This window comes from Euprymna scolopes, chromosome 25, assembly GCF_053919585.1.
Source record: "Euprymna scolopes isolate OS-2025 chromosome 25, ASM5391958v1, whole genome shotgun sequence".
Lineage (NCBI taxonomy): Eukaryota > Metazoa > Mollusca > Cephalopoda > Sepiida > Sepiolidae > Euprymna > Euprymna scolopes.
In genome coordinates, this window is record NC_136506.1 from 48,911,629 (window position 1) to 48,924,886 (window position 13,258).

The 13,258-nt window shown below is 29.0% G+C and overlaps 1 long non-coding RNA gene across 3 annotated transcripts in view; it reads left to right on the forward strand.

Moving 5' to 3' along the window:
- Positions 1-13,258, forward strand: part of LOC145247345 (uncharacterized) — a 31,159-nt gene that overhangs the window by 3,380 nt on the left and 14,521 nt on the right. For all 3 annotated transcript variants that reach the window (XR_013863246.1, XR_013863248.1, XR_013863247.1), the window contains exons 2-3: positions 2,274-2,398; positions 5,457-5,546. This is a non-coding gene — a long non-coding RNA (uncharacterized LOC145247345). The remainder of the gene's footprint in view (positions 1-2,273; positions 2,399-5,456; positions 5,547-13,258) is intronic.

Consider the following 13,258-nt stretch of genomic DNA (forward strand, 5'->3'; position numbering starts at 1 on the left):
TCTGTTGATTTGTGCAATTTGAATTAACCTCCAACATTGAAATATGATCAATAAAGAGAAGTAGCTAAAAAAAAAAGATTTCGATGAAGGGAGGTAACTTTGCTTCAAGCACTGTAACTGGACTAAAAACGCTAGAATCTTTTACTTTTACAGAAATTATAACATGCACATATGTTTGTTAGGATGTATAATTTCTGAAACCTGATTTTTTTATTAGCTTTATTATATGGAAGATTGGAAAAATGTTCCTATTTTATTTATGTTGTAATACTAAATAATATTACTGATTAAAGAATTAAGTTTCAAAACAAGATGATCACATTAATTAATATACAGTTAGAAAATTATATGGAAAATATAATTTTAAAAAATATAATGAACATACAGTGCTCTCGGACAAATTTATCTTTAGTTAACATTTGACAGCTAAATATTTTCGTTTACTAGCCAAATAGAAAAGTTACTAGCCAAACCCACATGATTTTTAGAATATGACATCTTCATTCTGTGACAAGTATGTACATCATAAAGATTTTTCTGTATATTTTTTAATAAGTGTAATTCTAAATATACAACAAATTTTATGTTGATGCTTGAAGGTATAAACATTCTACTTTCTTCAGATGTTTTTTTTTAAACAGCCTTCATTAAAAAAGTATATTGTTCTATTAAACTTTTATTGTTTAAATAATTTAACTTTGTTCGTTTTATTAAAAAAAAAAGGTTGAAAAGATATTTTTCACTCAGTAGTGAACTTTGAAAGATTGTCTGTGAAAGATAAGCATTTCTTTATTTTAGTTTCCACTTTGAAAAATCACTCGCGAATGCGACTGTTTCACTCTTAATGTAGAGCACTGACATATTAAATTAGGTTTGATACTTACTAATAATAGTATTTATCTTTATTATGATAATTCATTTAGTTCATTAAAAAGACAAGGAGCTTATCTGAAAAAAAATGTATTTTTTTTTTTAGTTTTAATTATTTGTAATGAAAACGTTTTATATTCACTACTTAAAGAAAATATGATTGATAAAAACAATATTCTGTCAAAAAATAAAACAAAATAACTTCACTTAAATTTTATTGTACTTATTTGTAACTCTAAAGAAAAACAGCTATCACTTTGACTTCCAAGGTCAAGGTTAAAGGCAAAGTTAAGTTGGATCAGCGGACATAGCCAGAAAAAACTATATTTGACTACTAGCTAAATTATTTCAATCTACAGTCATAAGTTCTCTGGTTTTAATTAATTTTAACTGTTTTTGAATATCAAATATGCCCAAGAAGCGAATGATAAGTAATTACAATAAAAATTGACAAAACAATGATAATCATTTACATTATGGAGTGTTTCCAACTCTAAATTTAAGCACATTCTTTTAGAAGCTCACCGTTTGTAGTTTCAAAGATATACATCGAATATATATATATATATATATATATATATATATATATATATATCGAATAATAACAATAGATTATTTTTTTATTTAATTATTTCAACAATGTGGAGTATTTTCAAGCCAACTTTTAGTAACATATTTATGACTAGTGCCACAATCGACTTGCCAATTCAGGCCCTGATAATTTACAAAAACAATTACATATATATTAAAATCTTAATCTTTCAAATGAATACAAAAATTGTTGCAAGTGAAAAATCTAAATCTCAGCACAAATTTTATCAAATACCCATCTTTTTCAGCATGAACATATTTCATATTCAAAAAGTTAAAAATGAATCCGCATTATTATTCATATCAGAACTTACTATGTCCTCCTATGATGCTGGGTTAAACAGAGTTGAGAGGGAAAAAATAATGAAATGCCAACGTCTTATGTATGACATGAAAACAAACTGGAATCTTGGAAAGATCTCCATCATTTCAGTCATTATAGGAGCAACTCATGAAAAAGAATTTTAAAAAACTATCTGGCAAATATACCCGGTGAACCAAGTGCAAGAGAGATACAAACAATTGCACTTCAAGTGACGGTTAAAATTTTAAAAAGATATTTCAGTTTGAATGTATGAGATAGCAGGTGAATATCTGGCATCTGGTAGGACGTCCAGTCCTCAACTAAAACAAAATGATAATAAAATTTGAAAAAAAATAATTTTTACCTACAAGAAATACAGGAGAAATGAGTAGAAATCAACCTTCATATCAAATTCCTTTTTAAATTATTTAAAAAAATTTTGAACTAGTGTTTAGTTTTTCAATATTATTGAATTTCTTAAATTTTAAAATGTTTTATTTGTTTGCAGTATCCGAAGACATCCATTGAAAGATGTGGTATGAGGTCATCCCCAGTTTTGCCATCGTTGTTGGCCTTCTAGGCATACCAAATATAGCCAATGGAGCACTCAATTGGGTGTTCAGAAATAGAAAGGTAAACCAAAGTATTGAATAACTTATAAAAGTATTTTCATCTACTGTAAAGAAACCGGACATTTTTGATCTTTTGATATGGAAGGCATTCCAAATAAAACTGCAGAATAATTGATAGTTGGGAACTCATATAAAAAATAGCAACAAATAATTTATAGCAAATTGAATAGAATTTTCTATCAAATACATATACTTTTAATGTATGGAAAATGTGAAATTTTTTTAATCCGGGTTTTATTATGATAAAGATCATCTTATTGACACAAAACAAAAATCTCTGACAAGATTTTCGTTAAACTTTGTATTTGATCAACAATTAATGGGAACTGTATTTCTTTTTCTCTTTCCTTTATCTTTGCTTGAATCACATTTTTTGCTTGTGCTTTTTTTTTTTTTTTAGATTTACTGTGTTATTCTTTACTCAATATTTTTTTTTTTTAATTGTTTTATAGATTTTATATTTCTTTTGCATTTTTGTATTTGCTGTTGTTATTCCAGATTAAATTTTTTTTTCTTGCTTTTATTCAAATTTTTTCTTTACAAAGATAAGGCATGACTCATAGAAGTGGGACATTGATGTGCTGTGCTCATTTGCCAGTTTATGTTACATGGGCAAACTAGTGCATTTAGGGTTGATTTAGGCTTTACTTTTGGTGGTGCTCAAATGTGGGGAGAGGGGGTAGTCAAAGCATGGTGAATGTTTCCAAATCATAAAAAAAAAAGAAAAAAATATACAGTGCAATAATGCAACAAATTTATACTTTTTGGCATTTAAAAATCTTTTTTGAAAGCATATAGGCTTGCTTTTGCTAATAATCCAACTTCTCTGGCAAATGCTATTAAGTCTGTGTCATGGATGGCTAAAACATATGCCAATGAATTGAAAACTTGAAACTTACTATGTTGTATTTGGGCTTGCGTCATAATTTTAAAATAGTTTAGCAAAGATCTCTGCTGCTATTCTTGTTGTCTGTGTACCGAGAAGTCGGTTTTCATCAAAATAAAAGTATACAAATTGATAGAGAATTTAATTCTACTGCATTTAATTTAAATTATTTATTATTTTTTTGTTTACAAGTTCTCCGCTGTTAACTATTCTGTACTTTATCCTAAAATGATAGATTAAATAAAATATCTTGCTATAACATTGTTTTATTTTTATGCTTTAATCTTTCATTTTAGGGTGTTTTTTCTATGAAAAATCCATAACATTTAAGTAAAAATAAGTATGTGTTCAATATACCTTTAAGCCTCATCATACACACAAAAAAATTAATTAGGATATGTTATATGAATAATTAAATGTGAGAAATTAATATTTTCAGGTAAGAAAACATATACAAGTAGTTTTTTTTTTTCTAGAAATAGATATTTTTAAATCTTTTATTTCTGATGAAAATATACTTCATCCTGTTTTTCACTTATCTTGCTATGTTAAAACTTATTTTCATGTCATTCCATCTCCTGTTATCTCTCCTTCATTTTAAATGGCCCAGGATGAAAAACAAAACAAAAATCGAATCTGTGCATATCATATAAAAACCTTCACATGAAAGAGGAAAATAATGTTCTCATTCTTGACTTTTATTTATTATCTAATATATAAATAAATCACAGTTGTTCCTTTTTCAAATTAAGATGATATTTAATAGCAATCATCAAAGTTGGTACTAGTGTTATTTATTAAGGTTGGAGTTTTTCAGCTAGTGCAATATAATTGTTGGTTTCCATATGAATGTGTCCCCAAGCATTTAAGAGTAAAGGGTTGCTTGGTGAGTTTACACGGTGAAATGTATCAAAATATGTGAACAGAAGTGAGGAAAATGGGAATCACATGTGGAGTGACATTATTTATGTTGGAAACCATTTTCTAATTGAGAAAGCAGCTAGGAAGTAAGCCGAAGTAGATGTGTGAAAATGGGTTCTTGAAAATAAATAATTAAAACCCAACTATGGTTGCCTCTTTCATCCCCCACTGTGCTATATAGGATATCCAAATAAAAAAAAGTTTGTTCACTGAAAAGTTATTTTAAAATTTCTGCTATTTTGAATTAACAACTGCATTGCAAGTTTTGAATTGACAATTGCATTGCAAGTTTTGAATTGACAATTGCATTGCAAATTTTGAATTGACGATTGCATTGCAAGCTTTGACTTGACAATTGCATTGCAAGTTTTGACTTGACAATTGCATTGCAAGTTTTGAATTGACAATTGCATTGCAAGTTTTGAATTGACAATTGCATTGCAAGTTTTGACTTGACAATTGCATTGCAAGTTTTGACTTGACAATTGCATTGCAAGTTTTGACTTGACAATTGCATTGCAAGTTTTGAATTGACAATTGCATTGCAAGTTTTGAATTGACAATTGCATTGCAAGTTTTGAATTGACAATTGCATTGCAAGTTTTGACTTGACAATTGCATTGCAAGTTTCATCAACAGGGAGAAGTCTTCATGTCTTTTCAATTTCAGCTGATAAAGTCCATGTTGAAACCTAAAACATTGAGAGTCAACCCCAGAATGTTTTGACCGGATATATAAGCTGATTGTTTGAACAGCCTTCATGATGATGACAAAGACATCCAGTATATAAAATAATCAATTTGTTGATGAGAAGATGTGTTTATCTAAGGCTAGTTTTAACTTTAAAATAACATTTTATCTTGCTTTTTAAAATGTTACTGTATCAGTTTTCTTTTATTTTCCGTAAACAAAAAAAGTACTTTCCTATTGTGTTAAAATGTTTCTTATATCTAAAAGTATCTCAAATTCTTTAAAATACACAAAATAAATAAAACCGACCCCCAAAACGGCCATTAGGAAAATAGGAACAATATTTTTCCCAACACCATAATTGTTTTATCATGTCACATGCAGAAATGAACTTTTGGATTTCTTTTATATCTCTGTCAATCGAAAAGAAGGGTTGCTATATTCATTTCACTCTTGCAACATATTTTGAATTTATAACTAATATATCTTGAGCTGTCGTGATTTTGATTCAAGACAAAATCTTTTAAAGCCATTTTTATTTCATTTCTTTGATTTTTCGTAGACTCAGTGCCGTGACTGGGAAAACAACCGCCATGACTATTTATATTACCTGAGGGACAGATCTATCACTGGCAGTGAATACAAACCAAAGGTTAGCAATACATTTGTTTCCTTTTTCAGCCGAGGAATTTGTCAGAACTTGGAATTTTATTTTTTTTTACCAACTTTTAATCACTTTTAATATTCTGTTTAACTTTGCTGCTACCCTTAGTTGGTTCAGGTGTAAATAGGTTTATGTCTTAGCCCTTTGCTGTCGCAGTGTAGAATAGCATTCTTGTTCTCAACTGTATTATTAAATAACAACTTTTCAATATCATATTTTATGTAGTAAACCTGGTTGAAGCAACTTTATTTTCATTGGAATTTATTAAAAGAAAAAATAAAATGGAGAAATTAAGTTTGAAGCCATAATTCCCAACAACTGCCTAAGAATGGAAACATTTCCTCGTGAGATTCTGGACATGTAGTTACTCTTGTTGCTCAATGTTATTTCCTCCCAAATCAGCTTTCATATGAAATTCCCTTTTAAGGTATTAAAAAAATTCTTTGAACTAGTGTTTAGTTTTAAATATTGTGTTACTTCAACCTTAAAAATGTATTATTTGTTTTCAGTATCCAAAGACATCCATTGAAAATTTAAAGATGTTGATATTGCATTAAATAACATTAAAATGTATTTCTTAACAAAATTCCGTTTTACTGCTCAAACCCAAGTTTTGCCATCATTCTAAATTTTATTCTATTAGATGACCAACTGTCTGACTTTGTGTTGCCTTGGGATTATAAAACCTAACATAGGTTTTATTTTATCCATATAAATAAAACAATAGGTGTATGTGTGTGTAAATATTTAACTCTTAATAGCAATACACATGAAAAAATTCAAATGGCTTAAAATATTTCAATATTGGTATATTTAGAAAGAGCTTGATAAGCTAAGAAAGAATCGTTTTAAATTTTTTAAATCAAGGAAGTTATGACTATTTTTATGCCCTGCATGTTTGGATATTTTCCCCTCTTTAAGACCATATGCAATTTGTCACATTTTTTGCACTACTTTTTCAGTAAAAATGCTATATCTTTGTTAAAACACAAGACTAAGCAATGAAATTTGCCATATAAGTGTATTTTTGTGCAAGGAATCTGAATATGCTACTGAAAATCTCCAGAAATGAATGGTTTCCAAATAATCTGCAGTAAATGCACATAAATATGCTGCGATTGCTTAAAAATGCCATGTATTCATTAAAAGAAAAGAAGTTAGAGAACTCAAAGTTTAGTTGTAATGCATTTTATGTGCCAAAAACTGAAATCGAAATCTCGGATTGGTTAAAAATGAATATATTGCAATATTTCTTTGGTATTATTGTAGATTAATACCTTCTGTTACCCCTCCCTATCTGACCACCTCTCCAAAATATGTGATTCTACTTTTATAGACAATTGCATGTGAACAACTTGGAAAACCTTAATAAAAAATAAACAAAAATTATTTTAGAATTTAATGTAAAATGATTTCTCATTTTTAATCATTCGAGTGTTTTAGGGCAGTTACCCCCCCCTTTCCTATGATAGATAAATCCTGGGTGTTTTTTTGTTTGTTTTCTAAAAGGCGATTATGTTGTTTTAAGAGGGTATTTGTGCAATTATGAGAAGGTGGGGAGGTTGCCACTCTGACTTTGGGTTAATGATAGGGCTAAGGAAAATTATGTGTGAACATCCTGAAGACTTAATAGAAACAAAACAAAAACAATTTTAGAATTTAGAGTGGGGGTTGGTTTCACATAAATGTAAAATAATTCACCATTTCAAGATGATCCTAGCATTTTAGGACAGTTGACTAATTTATTTTTTTATGGGAGATTAATCGTGTGCACTTTCTTTAAACGTTTTTTTATGCTTTTTTTTTTACGCTTATATGAGCTCACAGGGGAAGTTTGTTTAGTGGGGAGCTCTGCCACTTGTACTTAGCGTTATTGTTACGGCTAAAGGTTTTAGGAGGAGGCTTGCCACTCATACCTAGGATTAGACATAGAATTAAGAGAGTTTTTTTTTTGTTTTTTTTAAGACGGTGTTTGATATCCATTGTGAAACTTTACAAGAATTATGACAAACAGACAAAAATGAATGTTATTTAAAAAAGTGACGTCCCTCTAACAGAAAACATGATGCTTGGAAAAATATCAAGTATTTAAATTCTATTTAAATATAAAAAAAGAAACAAGTTTTTGCTAAAGCTGACAAATTGTTAAAAATTTTGAATTAATGTTATTTTGATTTTTAATTATATTTCATGTCTTTTTCTACCGTTTTTATTTTTTAACTGAGCACCTCCTACAAATATTTAAATATTGATTATTTTTTTATTTTCTTTTTCTTTTTTAATAATCAGGTAGATTAGTTTCCATTTGATAATAATTCACTGAAAACATTTTTTAAGGGACGAAAATTAGAATTGTGTGTTACCGTTTGTACACATGAACCAAAACACTGATAGTTCACATTTTCACTTGTTAAAATTTTTTTAAATATTTGTATGGTTGATAACAAAATAGCTCTAACTAAACATGTAAGAAAATTTTTTTTATAACCAGACTTTCAATTAAAAAAAAAATCGATTTGGAATAAAAATAACAAAAACAAAACGTCTGTTTACGCCATGTTATCGCTGCTGCTGCTAATATCACTGATATTAAAAAAGTCTTGATTCAAATTCATAACGATTTTTTTCGGATATTATGTTTTTAAATTGCTACGTTCCACTAGAGAAAACACTGTTCAATCATCTTGTTAACGAATAAACATAGTAAAAATATTGTTTTATTTAATAGTAAGTGTTCGAAGAAAATTATTTTCAAAATTTTCAATACTCATCATTTTGAAATATTTTTTTTAACACAACAAAAAAAACGAATGGTCAAATGAATTTTGGACACTCCAAATTATTAAAAATGACATCTCTTTTGGCTAATTTCTAAATTTCATTAAAAAATTCTTCACAGAAACGCGGTACGAATGTTTAGAAATTGGGGGGGGGTCGTTACTAAATCTTACTGAGAATGCCATTTTATGATGTTCACATTTTTATCACTTTATTTGCTTAAAACTCTAAAAATATATAATGTATGTTATTATTTACTAATTCATTTGAAAGTATATTCATTTCTGAACAAAACGGTGGTATTTTGAAGACTTAAAGTGCTTTGGTTTTTAAAATATGACTATTTTAGCAGAAACCCCTTGAAATCTGTGATTATCCAAAGCGTTTTAACAGCCATGTGTATTGCTACTCTTAAACTACTGATCACATAACACGAAATAGTAATTATACACCAAGGATGGTTTATAATGAGTAAAGTCTTTGTTTGGATCAATAAATATCACGTGCAGACATATATCGGCAAGTTGAAATGCGAAATGTATATTTCAACAGACCAACATGTTTGTACTTCTTTCTGCGCATGCTCACATAAAATTCATTTCTTCAAGTGTGTTAATATTTACAGTTTATTATTTTTCTTTCTATAGCAACATCAGTAGAGGATGTGGCTGGTATGTTGAATGTTTTGGTTTCGATTCTACCTGATGGTACCAAGTAATTTTTTTATAGATATTTGCCATCATATCTTTGTATTAATAAATGCGAATATCTGCATGATTTTAAATATATTTAAATGTATTTAGAGCAAGTGAAATCAAAGGAAAATGTGAAAAGTGGAAAATAAAACTTTTTCATTTCTTACAATCTTTTAAGATGATAAATATTTTTTGATGGAAATCCCTCACAAACGAAGACAAAATTCAATGAAAAAAATTCATACTTTTCTTTAGTAAATCTTCTATGACAGAAGACAAATTTTAAGTACAGTTTTGATAGAAAAGCTTACTTAGGCTTAATGTCAGATTCTTGCGTTTCTTTTCTTTCTTCATTTTCTTCGAGTAATCTATATATCTATAAAAGTGAAAATGTGTATGTACATTTCCCTGACAAATTACTCTGTCAATTTTCGGTTTACAGACTCGAAATTTGACATAAGAGGTATTGAGATTTGGGAAAATCTTTTTAATTGGTTTTTAGCCAGGAGTTTGGCTATCAAGGCGTAAAAGTTCAACGATTTGACCTTTGAAAACTCTACCAAACTCCTCCATCAACTTTAGGTCTAAACACTTGAAATTTTAAATGTAGGTTACTTGAACATGGATCAAACTTTTTAATTTGATTTGAGCCCAAAACAATAAATGTTAAGGGGTGAAAATTGGGGTCAAAGTTTTAAAAAATTTGACCTCTGCGGTCTCTACCAAATTACTCAGTATGGTCTAAACATGTAAAATTTTACATAAAGGGTATTCAGAGATAGGACAAGCTTTTTAATCGGATTGGGTTGAAAATTTGAGTTGCCAAGGGGTCAAAGTTCAAAAGATTTGACCTTTGCAGTTTCTAGCAAACTACTCAACAAATTTTTGGTTTAAACATTTCAAATTTATACATAACGGGTATTCAGACGTGTGGCAAGTATTTTAATCAGTTTTGGAGCGAAAATTTGGCTTCCAAAAGGTCAAAGTTGAAAGAGTTGACCTTTGCAGACTCTACCAAATTCCTCCACCAATTTTGGGTCTAAAGACTTGAAATTTTAGATGTATGTAACTTGGACATGGGTAAAACTTTGTATTTTGATTTAAGACTAAAATAATAAATATTAAAGGGTCAAAATTGGGGTCAAAGTTTAAAAAATTGACCTCTGCGGTCTCTATGAAATTACGGAGACAAATTTTGGTTTAAACAATTCACACATGGGGCAAGTTATGAACAGTACATAGGGCCCAAACAAAGCTGGGCTGAACTGCTAGTACATAAATATTGCTTGAGATTCTGAAATTGGGAATATTTATAGTCTAGCCTAACTTTTATAATGTTATTTTTCTTTAAATTACATGACTACTCCTGCTCCCTTTAGATAATTTTCTTTTCTCAAAATAGTTTTTCCTTTACTTTAAATGACTTCTCTTTTTCTATAAATAATTTATCCTTTTGTTTTTTTGTAAAGAAATAAGATGAAGACATCCCTATATATTTTCGTTTTCATTCATCGATTAGATAAACGAATATTACTTTCAAACCAAAATTTAAAGTTTTTGAATTTGCGTGTTGTTTTTGTAGAAAGTTTTCCTTACACATTTATTGAATTCAAATATTTTTAAGAAAATTGTGATAACACAAAATAGAGGTTTATTTTAATACAAAATAGAAATTTTTGTAACTAATAAGATATAAATAATCATTAAATTTTGAGAAAACAAATATTAATTTCAATTTTTAAATAATTGATCAATATTTTTACATTAACTACAATTCACCATTCACATTCGAAATGTCGACTTTTATACTTTTTCGGGTATGCTGACAACGAATATCACATGTAAATTTGGGGTTGAGAAGTAGTTTACCAAATATGAAAACATGATATGCAAGGTAAATCCGTGGCAGCCATTTGTTTACAACAGAGGAATTAGTAATGCGTGTGTGTAACAGTTTTCCGAATACCCGCATCCCCTCAACCTCTTTCATGTTAAGAACAGCTTTCGAAATAAACACCCCCCCCTCCAACCTCCCCATGGTAAGGACGGCTTTTTGAATTTGCACCCCCAATCTTCCCATGTTAAGAACGGCTTTCAGTATAAACATCCCCAACTTCCCCATGTTAAGAACAGCTTTCGTTATAAACACTCCATTTTTTTCCATTAAGGAAGGGGAGAAAAAATATTTGCTCTGTCATCTGCTTCAGTTACACGCATGCGCATTATTAACTACTTTGTTGTGAAAATAAAATGGTTGCCAGGGATTACTTTGGCTTTTACATTGGATATCATATGTTTTCATATCTGGTAAATGACTTATCAACCCCAAATTTTACTGTGATATTCATTGTCAGCATACCTATATAAGTTGACATTTACAATTCAAAAACCGCCACAAGACAGAAATCAACCAATGAAAGGTTGACGCAAAAGCAACCATTCAAACAAAAACAGAAGTTCTTTTGCTCATTATTTTTAAATGAAATTCAATAAAATTTGACAATAAATTTTGTAAAGTGTATGTTCATCCACCCCATGCTGGTAGAATTGCCAAGCAGGGGGCAAGTCATTACAATATTGTAAGTATAATTTTATTCTTTTTACATTATATTCCGAAATCATCCTACACTAAGGTTTTCCCAGATAATTCCAAATTTCTGCAATGTTGAATGGCTCCATGAAAAAGCAATATTGGCCCCTATAAATGATGCTGTTTATATGATCAATTATAATCTTTTGCAAGAGTTATCAATCGATTGATTGTGTTATTAATGAAGGTCATGGAGTAGAATTTCCAGTAGAATTCACTACAACCGCCTGGAATGCCACACCATAACCTGATATTGAAGGAAGGATCTCACGTTATATGAAGAAATCGTGATTCACCTTAATAGTGTAATGGCATGCAGTTAGGTACAAAATCTTTGAAAACTAATGTTCTAGAAGCCATTATAATAAATGGAAATTTTAAAGGTGAAACTGTTAATTTCTCAGATTCCTCTTATTCCTTCTGAAATCCCATTTCAGTTCAAGCGTTTACAATTCCCAATAAAAATTAGTTTTGCCATATCTATAAATAAAGCTCAAAGACAAAGCCTCAAACTTGTTGGACTTAATCTTCAGACACCTTCCTTTTCTCATGTCTAGTTGTATGTTGGTTGTTCACGCATTGGAAGTCCCGAAAAACTCTACATTTATACACCGGTTAGAGGTCACACCCAAAGTGTTGTTTATGTAGAGGATCTCCAAGATTAACATTAAAGGTACATTTACCAGTGTTCAGATATGCACTGTTGGAAACTAACTTTTAATTATTTCATTAACAGAATAGATTACTAATATCACATATATATATTGTACATTAAATCGTTAAAACAAAATGAGATTTAAGTTTTTTCAGGTATGCACTATGATATAAAATAATTGCAATTCTTACATCATAGTTTGAAAGCCAGGTACTTCAGTGCAAATGCACTATGGTTTATGATTAAAATAATATCTGTTTTAACATGATTTTTATTCCATAAATGATTAAAAGAATGATTTAAGATGGAAAAAATTCCCAGAACATGTTTGTGCCGCATTTATGCCCTCTTACAAAGATTAAAATTAAGATACAATGATACTAAACTTTATGTCTAGGATACCTATTCTAATTTGATCAAAATTTATTGCATGATTTTAACTATAGAAAAAAATTTAGGGAATCTTTTGTAATTGGTGTCTAACGATTGTTCAAATCTGATTTTTTTTTTCGTGTTTGAGATTGTTAATGTGGAATATTTATTAATTTAGGTCCAATATATTTAATAGTTTTACAGAAATCTGAACTTTTACAAAGGGTTTCCACATTCTTTTTTACCTCCTTTACATAAACCTTTATTAACTAAATATAGCCAACATTTGGACTTCTTATGCTTAGCACATGTGTTCTAAAATTTATGATTGGTTAATTATTTTAGGAGGGTTTCTTCTATACTTATACTTTATAAAGATAAAGTTAATAGCAAGAGTAGTAGTTACATGTTTTTAAAAAGTTTATCATAGTAAAAAGAATTTAAGATCTCTAACCATCATTGCCCGTGATTTTCTGTACTATGTTTATTTCTGTATAATTCACTTAAATATTTAATAGATTAGTTTTTACTTTTGGTACTTGTACAGTTTAATCAAGACATTACAAAAGGAAAATATTGAAAAAAAGGTTATATTTTACGTATCTGTTAT